A 16438-nucleotide genomic window follows, 5' to 3' on the forward strand; every position below is an offset into this window, starting at 1 on the left:
ATAGCATCAAAATCTTTAGATGTATCTTTGAAAGTTTGAACAGAACCAGCCAAGCAGTTTCTCATCGGTTGAAAGGAAGCAAATAAGAATATACTGCGGAGGTACTCCCCCTGTGCATTTCATACGATGATTCAAACGTATGTTGTGAAAAAATTGTGTTTCTTAAGGCTGAATTATATCAAATAAAATTATAAATTATGAAACTTCTTTCAAAAGTTATATGGCGTCTTGATAAACCCTGCTGTCAATAACCACCTGAACAAGAGTACACAAAGTTAACATGAACTCTTGACACAGAAGCATTCCACAACACTCCCTTCACTTTTATTGTTGCCTGTTTTTCCTCCCTCCTTCTCCTCCTCCGCCTCCTCCTCCTCCGTCTGTCCACTGAGTGGCAGGGCCAGGATGGTTTTTCTTGTGTGTAATAAATGCTGTTGCATTGAGCCCACAGGGAAACCCTACTCTCCTCTCCCAGCCATTACTGTCTAATGGCCAGATGATCGGAGAGACACACACATAGCCTGTCACAGATAAGCTAATATACTGCCCTGCTATGTGTGTGTACATGCATGTGTGTGTGCATGTGTGCAATGTGTCATATAGAAGCAGATATACCACCCTGGCCCCTGGGCAGAGGAGGGGGTGTGGGAGGGGGGGGTGTAACAGCAGTAACTCACTCGCAACCTGATCAAGCAGTGATAAATCTTCTGAAGCCATCTTGTTTCCACACACACACACACACACACACACACACACACACACACACACACACACACACACACACACACACACACACACACACACACACACACACAGCCCCACCCTCTGACACCATCTCTACCCACTGAGCCCCTGAGGGCGACACTGAAAAGGATACGCGCATCACTTAAACTGTCCCCTTTGTGCATTATATTACAGGAGAGATGTTATGGTTGTGACTCACTGGGGGTAGCTTAGAGTTTTTTTTCCATATTAAAAAGTTTTTTAGCAGTGTCATGAAAGTCATTCCTGTAATTGTCTTTTACTTTTAAATCAATCGATTTTTTACTGGATAATGGATACTCTTGTCATGGTTTCGAGTGTCGTCTGCTCATTCGTCCTTTCCCTCAATCAGACCAGTTGTTGGTGCGTACATGTTCTAATTCTGTCATTTCAGACTCCGCCACTAGTTCCTGCATACTTTTCTCACTCGTAGACTCTCCTGTCCTGGTTCTTCTCCCCGCTCACCTGCTCACTGTTCCCCGCGCCCTCATTAGCTGTTAATACTCATCTGTTTCCACTGGCTCTCTGCCATGTGTCTTTGCTTCCCAGCACTCTTGAAATGCAATTCGTTCAACAAATCCTTGTTAAAAAATCTGGCTTGCTGAAGCTGAGTATGCTGAAGATTAGGCAGGAAGAAGTTACTTCGCTTCTGCTGCCTCACTTGGGTCGCAAGCTCGCCAGTTTATAAAACTTCATCTGCAGTCCTACTTCTCCATTGCTACTGGTCTTTCCCTGTCTTTAGGCCTCACTCTGATATCGAGCTGCATTTTCGAAGGCATTACGATCTGATTAGTTGCACATCATGAATAAAAGTCTGTCAAAACTGAAGGGTTAGATCAGGTTTAGACAAACATTCTGAAGAGATATTCTGTTTGGGATTCGGTTCCATCACATTGGCTGGGCTTGTCTGGGGGAAAACAATAACCATGAATGTCAAGGACAGGAGTTTTGAATACAGGTTTATTGTTGGTGATGATTTACATGCAGTCTATTTATTACCTTAACAGTTGCCATCTAACTTGTCCCACCACAGTTTAATAATGATCCCAAGTTTTTTTTATCACCCCTCGATAATAACATAAAATATTCATTACATGGAGCAATCAGAATATAGTCACTTGAAAGCTGCTTGTTCAGCACCCAAAATCAAGTCATAACTTTATCCAAGAACATGTGTCTAAATTGGTCGTTTTAAACACTTCAAGTGATTCCTCAAAACGAGGCACACTGGTCTTTTCATTTCCCTTGGAAAGTTCTACATCTACCTCTGGATTGACTGCTTTTAACACACATCTTCATACGGTTCCTTCACTCTGACCGTGACCTGCAGGCACACCACCAGAAGGGACCACCGTGAAGGACATGGTAATCCACTATTTAATGTTACTTTCTTTTATTGCAGAATTTTTTTTATTGCTGTCATGAGAATTTTTGCTTCTCCTGGAAGCTGTCATCTGCAGGACTTATAACATTGGCAGGCAGGAGCTGCTGGTGGTCAAGTTGGCATTAAAGGAGGAGAGACACCGTCTCAAGGGGGCGGTACTCCGCTTTGTAGACTGATGTTAATAATCTAGAATATACACTCCTGATCAAAATCTTAAGACCAGTTAAAAAATTGCATGAATTTGCATTTTGCACTGTTGAATCTTAGGAAGGTTCTAAGTAGAGTTTCAAAATGCAAAAAGAAGAAATGGGAACAAGAGCCCAAAAGTTGTGAGCAGGCAATTTATTGAAAACAATAATTTAACTGAAGTAGGCTGTTCATCAGCTGATCAAAAGTTTAAGACCACAGCTAAAAAAAAACAAAAAAACTCCTAAAACAGAAATTAAAGTCTCAAAAACTGACTCAGTAATGAGTAACTCCACCATTATTGTTGATCACTTCAAAAATTCGTTTTGGCATGCTTGATGCAAGTGTTTCCAAAAGGCTAGTGCGAATGTTGCGCCAAGTGGTGAAGATGGCTTCACGAAGGGCATCCACTGTCTGGAACTGAAGTCCATTTTTGTAAACTTCCCTTGCCATCCATCCCCAAATGTTCTCAATTGGATTAAGATCAGGGGAACACGCAGGATGGTCCAAAAGAGTGATGTTATTCTCCTGGAAAAAAGTCTTGGTCAGACGGGCATTGTGAATTGGAGCGTTGTCCTGCTGAAAAACCCAGTCGTTACCACACAGACGAGGGCCCTCAGTCATGAGGGATGCCCGCTGCAACATCTCCACATAGCCAGCTGCTGTTTGACGCCCCTGCACAACCTGGAGCTCCATTGTTCCATTGAAGGAAAAAGCACCCCAGATCATGATGGCACCCCCTCCACTGTGCCGGGTAGAAAACATCTCAGGTGGCATCTCCTTGTCATGCCAGTAACGTTGGAAGCCATCAGGACCATCAAGGTTACATTTTTTCTCGTCAGAGAATAAAACTTTCTTCCACCTTTGAATGTCCCATGTTTGGTGCTCCCTTGCAAAGTCTAAACGGGCATTTTTGTGGCGTTGAAGGAGACGTGGCCTTTGAAGACGTTTCTTGTTTTTGAAGCCCTTCCTTCGCAGATGCTGTCTGATGGTTATTGGGCTGCAGTCAGCACCAGTAATGGCCTTAATTTGGGACGAGGATCGTCCCGTGTCTTGACGGACAGCCATCCGGATCCTCCGGCTCAGCGCCGGTGAGATTTTTTTGGGTCTTCCACTTGATTTTTTTGTTAAATAACCCTGAGGATCTTTTAAGAAATGCAAAATGACTGTCTTACTGCGTCCAACCTCAGCAGCGATGGCACGTTGTGAGAGGCCTTGTTTATGCAGTTCAACAATCCTACCACGTTCAAAGACGGTGAGCTTTTTTGCCTTTGCCATCAAGAGATCTTCACAGTGTGATTACTTGACAGGAAATGACATGGAATCCAAATTTTTGCAAAGATTTTGGCTTTTAAAGGCTGTGGTCTTAAACTTTTGATCAGCTGATGAACAGCCTATTTGAGTTAAATTGTTGTTTTCAATAAATTGCCTGCTCACAACTTTTGGTCTCTTGTTCCCATTTCTTCTTTTTGCATTTTGAAGCTCTACTTGGAACCTTCCTAAGATCCAACAGTGCAAAATGCAAATTCATGCAATTTTTTAACTGGTCGTAAGATTTTGATCAGGAGTATAAACTGCCAAATGTTTGAATCCACACCAAGTCCGATAGGCTTTTTTAAAACCGATTTAGTTTTACTCTCTCCTTCCGCAGAAATTCCAAATAGGGATATTTATATTTATTTGTCCATTCCCCATATCCAAAGTCATTAACCCCACAGTGGTGAGCGTGTACCTTCTTTTCCCTCATGGTTTCATCTTAACTTCCATGTCTCCTTCATTTAATTGCTCAAAGAAAGGCTTCAGCCACCCACCTCATGACCCAGCCTGCACCTTGATGGCTAGCCCTTAAATACAGTCAGATACAGTACCCGGTTGCCCACTCTTGCTCTCTGCAAGATTATCTTATGCTAAGCTTTCCAAACCTCTGCTTTATGCCTGTCCATTTTGATCATGCTCCTGTTTTAAACCTTGTTGTTTCTTTGAATTATGCCTCAGTCCCACCAATTGCACTTTATTTCCCTGTTTGGATTTTTGTACCCCATATTTTTTTTTTCTGAGAAAATACTTTTATATTTTTACATCCTGTTTAACATCCTGAGTTGCGTTTTCCGGGCCCCTTTCTGAGAACTGGGCCATTTTTAATGTTAGGAAAGTAGCCTTGTCCCCCCTTCTGAACACCAGACACTTTCAGCGCTGTAGTCATTGAATGGAGGTTGTGATGCATTTTCATCAGCTGAAGGCTTGTGAAATTCTGTCTGGTGCTCAGGTGGTTTAACGATCTCAATCTTCCCTCATGGCTGTATTTTGGAGGTAGTGTATCAATGTTATTATGTACTCTAGTGATGCTCAAGGACAAACAATTTAAGATGTTTTAACCAGTTCTATTCTATGTAAACCGTTATCTTTAGCTTTGTGAAAAATGTTTTTGAATAATGCTGCAAAGACTTGGATTTATTTATGTCTGCTAAAATGTTTTATTATGTGAGGGACTGAGGTTGTAAAACTGTTAAATTACTTTTTCAAGCATGCAACATGTATTCAGTATTTGATCGTGTTGTCTTTCTGAATGCTAAAGTGTCTTTAATGAATTCCAGACTTGGAATTTAGACTTGTTTTGTGTTGGGAGTAGCTGTCAATAAAAATGTTTTATTAATGTGTACATGCAAGCAAGTGCACGCATAGGCACACACACACACACAAACACACAAACACACACACACACACACACGCACACACACACAAAATGCCACGAACCCTCACACCCATACAGCTTCACAAACACAAGAGAACATACAAGGACTGGACAGTGCAAGGACACCAGCTCACTTCAACTACAATCAGACCAACCTTGAGAGGCACTGGTCCTTTCTCCTCCTCCAAGCTTAAAAAATAATTTGAATACCTATATAACTTTGAAATCTGCTTGCTTTGAATGGCAAAACTCATAAATACCCAAACATTTTGATTGCGTGTCTTTCTAAACCTTGTCTCTAAAGATAAACATTGAAAAGGCTTTTTTGAAAATTTAGCTTTGACTTATTTTACAGTACCAAGTGAAGCTGTTTAAACCGACCATTTGAAGAAACCAACTGTACAATCTGACAAAAGATTCAATGCTTTTATTACTCAAAGCGATGTGTGTGCTTACAGGCACATGCAATGTAATACAATAACATTAACTTAGCATCCTCTTTTTAAAAGATTCAAAATAGACACCAATAAACATTATGTAGGCCAATATCTGTATTAGTTTATTAATTGGTGTATTTGTGCACCTATAATTCATAAAACATTTTTACTATCAGGGCTGGGCAGTAAAATAATATCAGTAATTATTGCGATGTTATTTAGTCAATATATTTATTTAATATATTTTAATATATATTTGTAATGCTTATGCATTAAGAGGTATTAAACATCATGATAATTTCTATAATCTTTTGTGGTTTTATAAAGTGTACGAAGAAGAAGGATAAAGAAACATAAAGAAGAGTTTAAAACAACATCTTTAACTCAGGAGTAAAAATCAGTCTTTACACTTATAAGAAATAATAATGCAATATTTATCGTGATAACAATCAATTTCGACAGATGTGAAATGTTTTATCTTGATAACATTTTGGCCATACCTCAGTTACTATGGCAATGCATGTCACATTTGCTTTACTTTGTTTTCCATGGGCCTCACATTTTGTTTCTGATAGAAACAACTGACTCCTATACCAATCTTCACCAGTGATAAAATTACTTCAGATGGTAAAGAAGATGTGAGTCACTGTCAAGGGTCAAGTGTTCGAGTGTGTGTGTCTGTGTTTTACACTGTCTGGCCTGTGACAGTCCTCTGTCGTAAAGCTCCTGTCTTACCTGAGGATTAGGTGGATCAGACATTGATTGACAGATCCCCCTCTTCCCCCCTCCCCCTGCCTGCCTCTTGCTAGAGCAATGCTTTGTTTGGGGTTACAGAGGAACACAGGCGGGAAACCGTAACTACAACACACCCGAGAGACACTGCTGAATCAGGTCTCCCTGAAAGAAATATGTAGTTGTCAATGCACCCTTATGTGCAAATTGCTGCGCTATTTATATAGGCATGTGTGTGTTTACCGGTGTGCATTTGTGCTGCATGTGTGCGTGTGCGTGTGTGTTGGTTAAAGGAAGATGAAAGGTGTGTGTGTTGAGCCCTGCTGTCAGTCCCTGCCATGTTTTACAGCCCCGTCCGCTCTGCACAGTGATTAGAGCTGTCGACTCTGATGTGATGACATGGACTGAAACCACAGCAGGGGAGAGAGAGAGGGAGAGGGCGAGAAAAAAGAGCGGGAGACCGACAGACAGCGAGAGGCAGTTTGAGGGTCAGGTGGAGATCAGAGGGAAAGTTTGAGAAAGAGAGTGAGGGTTTAAGAGAGAGAGAGTTGACCTTGACAACAGCTGCAACAGCAGCTCGTAAAATTGTGGGCCGCCGATGGTCCGCGGCTATACAGCCCTGACGGCTCAACATACAAGTTGCTACCTGCCTCTATAAAGCTCTCAGCCCGCCCTCTGCTCACTGAAAGTCAGCGTACAGGAACACCTTGTATGGAAGGGCAGCAGACAGAATTGATGATATACAGAGTAAATTCAGTGACAGCTTTAAGTGTGAAGAAACCCAGATTTTTTCTCAGATTTACAATGCCTGAGCCTGAAGGAAGGCATATACATAGTTCAGTTGCTGACACTTCTTCATATACTATATTTACTTCACAGGCGTTCCCCTCCACTCTCTTTCACCTTTAACGTGCCCCAATTCCATATGTTCTTAATCGGGCCAGAGGGTGGGAAGAAGGAATGGGGGGGGGGGGGGGGGGGGGGGTGAGCATTTGGGTTTAATGTCTGCTCCTGCTCTAATAGAGGATAAATAAACACTGCTCTGTTGTCCTATAGGCGTGCACACACACACACATAGACACACACACACACACAACCCACCTTATGGTTGCGTGGCCAGTCAAAGCTAATATAGCAGAAAATGGCTCGCTCCCCTGCCACCCCCCCGTGTGCCGGTGCTGTTATTACTGGAGCCTAATAAGGCCCAGATGCCTAATATTAGACGTAATCTGTCAGAATAGTTTTGTTTATGTAATTTAATTTTTCCAGGCAGTTGTTTCCAATTAGGTTGTTTAAAAGTTTTAATTGAATTAAATGGGAGATATCTACATGAAGAGAAATGGCAAAAAAATCAGGGCCAGGGCCAGAGGAGACATGTGGGAACAATGCTGTTTTGGCCTGTACATGTGTGTGCATCTGTTTGAGTCTCTGTGTGTGTGTGTGTGTGTGTGTGTGCGTGTGTGTGTGTGTGTGTGTGTGTGTGTGTGTGTGTGTGTGTGTGTGTGTGTGTGTGTGTGTGTGTGTGTGTGTGTGTGTGTGTGTGTGTGTGTGTGTGTGTGATAGGTGTGCGAATGCCATGACACACACCTATCATTACAGCTTTCCCATTATTGTCAAGCCTCTCAGAAGTGAGTGCTGTAGCGTCTATGGTAATTATGACGTTATGAGGTGGCAATTACATTGAAATGTGTTTGACTGTCAAACGCCCACTACAATGACATGTCAGCCTGCTGAGATGAGCATAAAATGGTTGAAATGGAGCGAATGAAACAAATAATGTTGAGTGACTGCTTTGCTAAGAACATGGACATGGACATACAATTCTAGGTAAGAAATAACAGAGCCCTGCACCATGCAAAGTACCATGTGATAATGGTTACAATAGCCTAAAATCATGCACATGCTCAGTATAATTCACAGTTACCTGTAGAAGTTGGAGTTGGGTTATCATTTAGACATTTATTGTATAATTTCATTATTTGGCTGAGAAATTAAAAAAATGTATAAACGATTTTATATAATTTGGGATTTAATCTCATTTACTCTCAGTTCAGGTTATATTTTAGTTTTCCTCCCCTTTAACCACAAGAGTTGCGAATGTGAATGAACCTGAACTTCCGTGCAGTTCAGGCCCGACTATTGAGAACAGCCAAAAAACTGCACAATTTATGTTGAAGGATCTGACAGTGAATGTTCTCAATTGTGTTTATTTGACACTCACCCACTGAAAGTATAACATAGTCGCAGGTTACAGCTGAGGGGGGATTGGGGGAGGGGGATGGCTGGGTGGCAAGGCTATAGGCAGTTGGGATGTTGTGCCGGCAACCTGTCACATATCACAAAGAAAGAAAAAGGCAAGTGTGTGTTAGTGAGCACTTGAGAAAAAAAAAAAAAAGAGGGAAGGGAGAAAAAAGAAAGACAAGGATCCCTTCAGCAGTCGGGGCAGTATTGCTTGACAGGCATTTCATAAACACACATGCACACGCAGCAAACACAGACATTGCCAAGCTATGAATTGTGCCCTGATGTGTTTTCTCTCGCTGGTAACTTTAGTATGGATGATTTAACGCTTAACTGCAATCAGTGTTAAAGTGTTCCACAAGGCTCACTCGCAGACATAGCTGCTTTCTCTCAGTGTGTGTGTGTGTGTGTGTGTGTGCATGCCTCCCCCAGCCATAACAGACTCCTGGGCTGTTTAGAGAGGCTGGCTACAATGCGGAGGACAGATGTGGAAAACCCCTGGCTCTCCAGACAAGGGCCTCCTTCATCCCTCCTTCTCCTGTCCTTTACTGAGACGGAGGGATGGAGGGATGGAGTTACTGAACTAACTTCCTGGATTACATCAAACAGCCCTCTGCGAACTGGGCAGCTGAACCTCCCACCACCTCCTCCTTCTCTCCCTATCACTCTTTCTTTCTCTCTATCTCGTCCTCTGACTCTCTGTCTTTCCTTCCAGACCATGCACAAACACAACAACGTCCAGCTCTGTCTGCTGCGCAGAAACACAGGCCTGTGTGGCCTTTTTCTGCCCTGCGTGCGTGTTTGTGTTGACATGTGAATGCATACGAAAGGGATTTTGTGTTTTTACATCCATGTATTTATGCTGCTTGTCATAAAAATGTAGACACTGCATATGGGTAAAGCTACAGATGGAAAAAAGTTTTACTCAACAACAGAGAGCTTTCTGTTTGAAGAGCAATGGTGAAGTTGAGCTGAAGTATTAAGCAGCAGGTGTTTGGGCTGTGTAGAAGGCATGGCCAAGGCAGCGAGCTGCAGAGGGCAGTCAGTAGCCACTGAGGCATGGAGCAAGTTGGGGATAGGGATTGGCTGTTATCTGCCCAGCCGTCTGCAGCTGTATTTACCGCCTTTGTTTGTTGTTCCCTAAGCAGTCGGAGATATGTGTATCTCTGTGTGTGTGTGTGCGTGTGCGTGCGTGTGTGTGTGTTTGCTGTTCCCTGTGCGGCCCAGGGAGGACTGGGAATTTTCTGTGTCAGTGCGTCGGAGGATTTTGGCTGGAGCTTTGTTGATCCTGTCTTTGTTGATCCTGTGTTGTTGTAGCGAGGGGGGCAAGAAGATTGAAGCATTAGCCACGGCAGCCAGGACTTAACCCTCTCCTTACCTCCTCTCTTCCTTCACCCCACCCATGAGCCTGGCCACTGGGCAGGGACATCCCCCCGAACTCCTCTGACCTCTCCAGACTAACTCCTGCATACAAACACTGTGAAAATGCTTTTGGTTCCCCTCTTGGTTTTGTGTCATGCTCTCTGAAGCGAGCCAACTTTCAATTATTGCCCCTCCGGTTCACCCAGGCACGAGTGGCCAGAGGTGTGCGATGTTGAATGTGTGTGAGTTAACGCTCAGTTTGTTTGTGGCTGTAAGCCAAAGTAAACCAGACACCTTTTTGCTTCTCTGACCAGTGAAGAGATAACCAGTTGTGTGGGTGTTTGTTTGATTTGATTTGAGATAAAGCCGCTGCTCCATACACATCTTGTCATTTTATGAGATGCTTTAAGGTCTTGGCTCTGTGTTTTTGGCATCGAAAATACACATACATACAGTGGCTCGTTTCAGAATGACTAGTTCTCAGGCCTCCGTGAGCTGTGACCTATCCCCTCTGAGCATTCTGAAGGTCAGGATAAAAAGTAGTCCATCTAAAGAGGAGTGGGGGCTTGAGGCTTTAGCTCTCCAGTGTGACCCTGCAGTTCCAACTCAGCAGTGGTAGACACACTGCTCTGCTCTGGAGCAAATCCTAATAACACTGGAAAGACGAGAGGATGATGAGAAACTTCTGCAACTTGCAGTTTAGGCTGCATGATTTAGCATGTTGGTACTTGGTGTGTGTGTGTGTGTGTGTGTGTGTGTGTGTGTGTGAGAGAGTTGGTGAGTGAGAGAGAGAAAGAGAGAGAAATGTGAAGGTTTCTCTTTATATATAGAGATAGATAACTGTAGAAACACCCAATTTTTCTTTGCTGTATTAGGTGCGTGCAACATAGTGATGTGCAGTTTAATTAAACTGTGACCAGAGGCCAATCACATCAATCCACCTGGGCTGTCAGTCAAGACAGGTGCAAGCACATTGAATATTCCTGTCTTTCTGTCTTTAAGGGTTTGCATCATTGCCCAGGCATGCCAAACGTACGTCAAAACACAGTCTCAATTTATCACCTTTAAACACGTGTAACAGTGTTAGAGACATTTTAAACGAATTCTGCCTTAAATTCTCAAGATCATTGTGCTAAGACAAGTGCTTCATTAATGAATTTGTTTCCAGAACAGAAAGAAACCAATCTAATAATAAATACAAATCCCAGAACACTAGACCACCCATGTCACCATAAACAGTGCTATTTGTCAAATCTGTTGCAGTTTATAAAATTAACATTTAAAAAACAACTAGAATGGAACTCAGTAGAGGCCCCTTAAATCGAATCGAGCTGCATCATATTGCACATACTCGTAGATATCAGTCCCCTTAATATTCCTATTTTTTCCATCAAGATCTATTAATTATTCCCTGAAATCAATAAAAAAAGTCAAAAGGAAACTCTTAACAAAGTTAAAGAATGTGAACATTCTATAAATCCTGGATCCATCCCTTTGTTTGGATCTGTGGCAACATTTTATGGATCTTTCTTGGGGCATGTCCCATCCCTTGACCCGGTTTTATGGAAATCTGTTTGTCAGTTTTTGAGTAATTCTGTTGACAAACAAAACAACTCCATAAATGGTGGAGGTAAAAAAAAAAAAACCTCAGTGGGAAATAAGACAATGGAAAATGTTGTATTTCAAGAAGTCTACTTACAGAGTTTGACAGTGACAAGTCTGGACAGAGAGTTGTGGATAATGTTTTACTGGGATGTAATAAACCTAAATATGGTTAATAAAACAATCCAAATGAACGGTTTTAAAGTTGTATCAAACTTTCCTAAGCATAGTGTGACTGATGGTGTGATTCATTCAATGCCATTTGAAAAGTCAATGACTTCAATAAAACAGTCAGTCTGAGATGTTAGAAGTTGTTAAAGAGAACAACAGTGAGCAAAGAGATGGGAGTGTCACTGTAATTTGGAAGAGTTATTCTCTGACTCTAAAAACTGGGACAGCTGAAATGATATGCGTTTGCAAATGATGATATGGACATTAAGGAAGCGAACATATCATTACATTCTAAAACCGATTGCACCATATAAACACATTCTCAGAAATCCAAACTAGAAATATTCTGAAACTTAAACTAACCTAACTTACATAACTTAAACTACAAAGCTGAAATCTCTAGATCAACTTCTGCATGTGCCATTTCCCTTAAAACACATTCTCACCCTCTCCTGTTTCAAATAAGCTTCCTCTCTGACCTGCAGACACAGCAGTCACCTGCAAAGGATTAAGGGGGTATGGCAGTGGTGGGTAGCTGGTTATTGTGTGTGTTATGGTTGTTTGTACGTCCGTGTGATTGGCGGGTGGTTGGGTGGTTTCTTGTGGAGTCTGGTGGGGGTTCAGTGACCTACATAGGTTGTCTCCACCGAATCCTGGGCCTGGCTAATTCCACATACTGGGCAGTCTTTCCCTGTTTGCTCAGACGAGTTGGACGAGCTCACTTTATTTTGTCAAAAGAGGAGTGATGTTACGTAGGTTTATGTGCATATAAAGGGAAATAATTCAGTTTTTACTTTATTACAATATTATAAAATAGTTTAAACATACACACACGCAAATTTACATGATTATACTAATAAAATGGCATTATTGAAGAAAAACTATTATTTTCAATATTGTCATTAAACAACATTTTGGGGTCATGGGTGAGATGGCAGAAAACTCCTTCATTCTTCAACCATTCAAACATCAAAAAGTTTAGCTTGTACAGGACATGATCTCATTTTTCTTTCAACTCCTCGTACTTTTTTAAGCTTTGGATTTTATAATAGGTGTTTAGTGACCCCAAGACCTGGTGACATTATCACTTGCTTTTGATCTTGATGGTGTGGACATTGTCACGCCGCACACTTTCAACTTGATAAAGTATTATCATTTCAGAAACTCATTCACACTTGTTATTTTCACCCCGGAATTTACCAAATAGTTTATATTATGGGCAATATGTCAGTGAGTATAGAGTAAAGAAACGTCTGTAGAATGGGCTCGACAGACTGGGAGTCAGAGTGAGTAAACTTGGAGTGAGAGATAAACAGTGCAGTGGCAGACAGTGTGTCCATTAAGTTGGTTAGGTGACAGTTGTGTGTGCGTTGCTGTGCTTGTTGGTGAACATGTGCGTGGATGTGCACACTTTGTGAAAAAACAATCACACAAACAGATTAATTAGTTCCCCTCAGCAAAGGGATTTGATGAATTGAGCTGTTCATCTCTTTCCCCACCTCCTCCCTCTCCTCCCTCTCCTCCCCCTCCTCCCCCTTCCTTATTCATCCCTCACTCACTTTCCTTTTTCCCCCCATGTCCTGGTGTTTTCTATGCAATAAACATCTCATTACATCGTGCTACTTTTTAATTGTATTTGTTCTTTGTCTGTCCCTTTTCCTGTTTTCCTGTTTTTTATCGTCCATTCATTGGATACCCCCCACCCCACTCTCCGCCCACATGCACACAATTACTCAAAGACACACACTCAGGAGCCTACAGGAAGCCCCATAGAACTTGCACAATGTCCAGGCTGATTCTCACCCAGCCCAATCGCCTTATGTAGGCCTCTACACTACAGAACTATACTCTGCCTGCATTTAGTTTAAGTAATATGTTTTAATTATTCATATTTCCCTTTTTTATTAGACCACTTAACTGCAATATTATTCCCCCAGTTTGTCAATGGCCACTCTCTACACCCATCAGCAGAGCAACTTGAACAACGGATGCGACGGACGCACAAAATGTATTCATGAGCTATTTTCCCTGTGCGGGCGCTGGCGGCAGGAATGAAGACTGTGTCCCTATTCAATTATCACACCACACGCACTCACACACACACACACACACACACACACACACACACACACACACACACACACACACACACACACACACACACACAAACATGCACACTCACACACAGAGGCGTTAAGCAGTGTGCACTCATTAAACACTCTCATTATACACAGGAGGAGATCCCTGCAGGTGCAGTTTACCAGAGTTTAGTTCATTTCCTGCTCCTCCTCCCTCTTTCTCTCTCTCTCTCCTCTCTTCTTCAGGGATTATTTACCTCGCTAACCAAAAAACTTAACCCAATGAGGGTTTGTCATTGTGTGTCTGATGCGAGGAGTTCAGTTTACTGACCTCAACTTACAGAAAGTAACATATGCCGCATTCAAAACTTGTTTCTAAGTTGATCTGAGATCAAGGGCTTTGCACCAGCAGAGTCTATGTGCTACAGATGCATTAAACATTTCATAAACTTCAATGGACATGATAAAAAACGACCAAATACCTAAACATGGCAACATCAGATCTTTATCATTTCTCATTTATTCTCTCTTGCACCTCTCAATGCTGCTGCCATCTAATTTAAAGTCCTCTCCCCTCGGTAGAAACTTGATTATTCGCTATGATTCATATGCTAAAGTGAAAGAGTCTGAATGGCTGTTGAGCCGTATTATTTCAGCCGGCTGAATGTTTCTTTGTGGCATACCTCTCATTTTCTCTGCATGCTCATAGGCTTTCATACTTTCCTGATGGACATGCACACAAAAAAGCCCTTTATACCTGACCCATTACAACTTCAGATGAGCTTGCTCAGAGAGCATTAGGCCAGGAGACTGTAAGTTAGATGTGTGTGTGCATTTGCGCGCGTGTGTGTGTGTGCGTGTGGACATTTGAGGATACGATAATAAGGAGAGAGAGAACTCTCAGCTGGTGGTTCATTTCAAATAGTCTCACTGGACTGCGGCTACCTGAGCACAGATGGTTCTATTGTTTGTGCTCTGCATCCCTAAAATGTAGCCTTTTAACTTTTTATTATCTGAGTGATGGCTTTGTCCCTCCCCAGGACAAGAGATTTTATGACCTCCAAAGTATGAAAATGAAAATTGTTGAAACAAAACCCCCCAAAACAGATGTATGCGAGTACAACAGTCTAAACAGAATATTCCTAGGGAAGAAAAAATATATTTAAATAATCTTAGTTCTCCCCCAAGATCGATGTATACTGTGCCGTGCAGTGTCACGAAATGTAGTGAATCGTCTTTGTACTCCCACTGAGATAGGAAAAAAAACTGTCACTTTTTAAAATGTAGGGGAGAGTCCTTGCCGGATGGTTTAATTAATTTACTGTAATTCATTCATCATTGTCCTGGCTCTTCTTTTTTCTTATTTCGCAAAAAAGTGAAGAAATAATCCATTTGTCTCTGGTGTGCAGCACTGCAGTCCTTCTGACCTACTTTGCTTTTCTTTTTCTGCTCCCTGCTGCCATCTTCTTTCTTCAGCAACGACGGAATAAAGTTTGTCTTTGTTTTTGCCCGGTGGCCTCTGTTTCAGGAGGTCAGTGAGTGTAAAGCAAACTTCCTGTGTGTGTTTGTCACTTTGTGCAAGTCTGTATTTACCTTGATGCTACAGGAATGCATCTCCACATGAAATCATTTCCCTTTGTATTGTAATTGTGATCGGAGAAAGCTCTTACTTGATTTTCTGTGATTAAAATAAAACATTATATTTTCTTTACTTTATTATTTGGGGTGATGTGAGTAAGTTAAATACAGCACAATTGTAGGGATTTTCTATTGAAAGATGAGATTCATCTTGGAATCGGGACGTATTCTCACTATTTCATGTGTGCGTGTTTTTCTTATTAGAAAGATTTGCAGCTCTATTCTGGAATCTGTCTGACTAGTTTGACCATGAGTTAGACAATATATACAATTACGGGCACAAGTATAAGTCTGTTGACATCCTTAAATATAATCAAAAGTCAAACCGTTACCTTGGGATAAGAGAGTAAGCATTCGTCTACAAAAAGAAGTTTCCTTTCTTTTTTGGGGGAAATGTTGCATAAAGTAACACAGAACAACCGCCCCGCCACACACCTCCCTTCCACCCTCTCCTTTATCCGTCTCCATTTGTCAAATCCACCCCCCAATCCACCTCCACACACACACCTCCGCGAGCTTGTTGTCACATCTCTCACCTCACCTGTCTCCCTCGTCTCAGCATCAACTAATTCCGCAAAACTGGAACGAAACTTCTGCGCCGAGAAAAGCTCAGGATGTCAGATAGCATAAAACCCCTGTTCCACAAAAGCTAAACCCACCAAACCTTTAGGTTCAAAGCAACAGACGCGTACTTCACATGACGCAATCACTTTGCATTGATTGTTCCAATTCTCCCTTGTGTTCAGCTGTTTTTTTGTTCAGTGAGAGATAACGTTGAGGGATTGAATTGTGTGTGTGTGTGTGTGTGTGTGTGTGTGTGTGTGTGTGTGTGTGTGTGTGTGTGTGTGTGTGTGTGTGTATTGATGGGAGTTGAGGCAGCATCCCATCAGGGTTTGGATTCTTAAATATGCCTCACTGTCTTTTGTTCAATGTGATGCAATAGTGATGCAGGGCTGTCTGCGTGTGTGTACGTGTGTGTTTTTGTGTGCATGTGTGTGTGCGTCTGAGTCTGTTTTTATGGCTGTTGTTCAACCCGAAGGAAATTATAGGTTCTCTGTTGATGATGGAGGGAAACCCTCCCCTCTCAAACTTGCCATTACAGTGTGTGTGTTTTTGTGTGTATCTGTGTGTATGAGAGTGTGTATGCCTGTGT

Source organism: Pleuronectes platessa, chromosome 2, assembly GCF_947347685.1.
Source record: "Pleuronectes platessa chromosome 2, fPlePla1.1, whole genome shotgun sequence".
In the NCBI taxonomy this organism is placed as follows: domain Eukaryota; kingdom Metazoa; phylum Chordata; class Actinopteri; order Pleuronectiformes; family Pleuronectidae; genus Pleuronectes; species Pleuronectes platessa.